Below are 574 nucleotides of genomic sequence, written 5' to 3'. Positions count from 1 at the left end.
GGGAAAAGGGGGCGAATGCTGCTGCTGGCACGGCTGACCCCCCGCTTGGGGTGATCCCCCTTGGGGCTGCTGTGCCAGCGGGGCTGCAGGGGCTGCTCTTGGGTGCCCCCCAGGAGAAGGAAATTGTGCTGTCTGAGCTGGGTAATGTGCCCCTTCCGGGTGCCAGGGAGCTGTGGGACTGGGGGAACGGGGGAGCTCTGGGGTCCGGGGGTGCAGCAGCATCACCTTGTGCAGGTGCACATCGCTCACCCGGGGCAGCGGTGGGAGCTGGGCTGGGGACGGTGCGGGAGCCCGGCCAGCGTTCCTCACGGGCTTGTGTTAAAACAAATTCAAATAAAGTAAAATGAAAGGGACCAGGTGACCGAACAGTAGGTAACTAAAAGGTTTTTTATTCACATTGAACAACAAGAGCCATTCACACTAACAGCCTCCGCAAGAGGCAGCGGGGACTGGAAACCCACGACGCTTTCAGAAAACAACTTTTTTTTTTCTTTCCTTTTCCATTCTCCTTCCTTTTATTCCCCCCCTCTCTCTATGCTCTCACCCCCCCTCCCCGGTGCCATCCCTCCCTGCT

The sequence above is a fragment of the Geospiza fortis genome, unplaced genomic scaffold (genome assembly GCF_000277835.1).
Source record: "Geospiza fortis unplaced genomic scaffold, GeoFor_1.0 scaffold408, whole genome shotgun sequence".
Taxonomy (NCBI): Eukaryota; Metazoa; Chordata; class Aves; order Passeriformes; family Thraupidae; genus Geospiza; species Geospiza fortis.
This window is presented reverse-complemented; position numbering follows the sequence as displayed.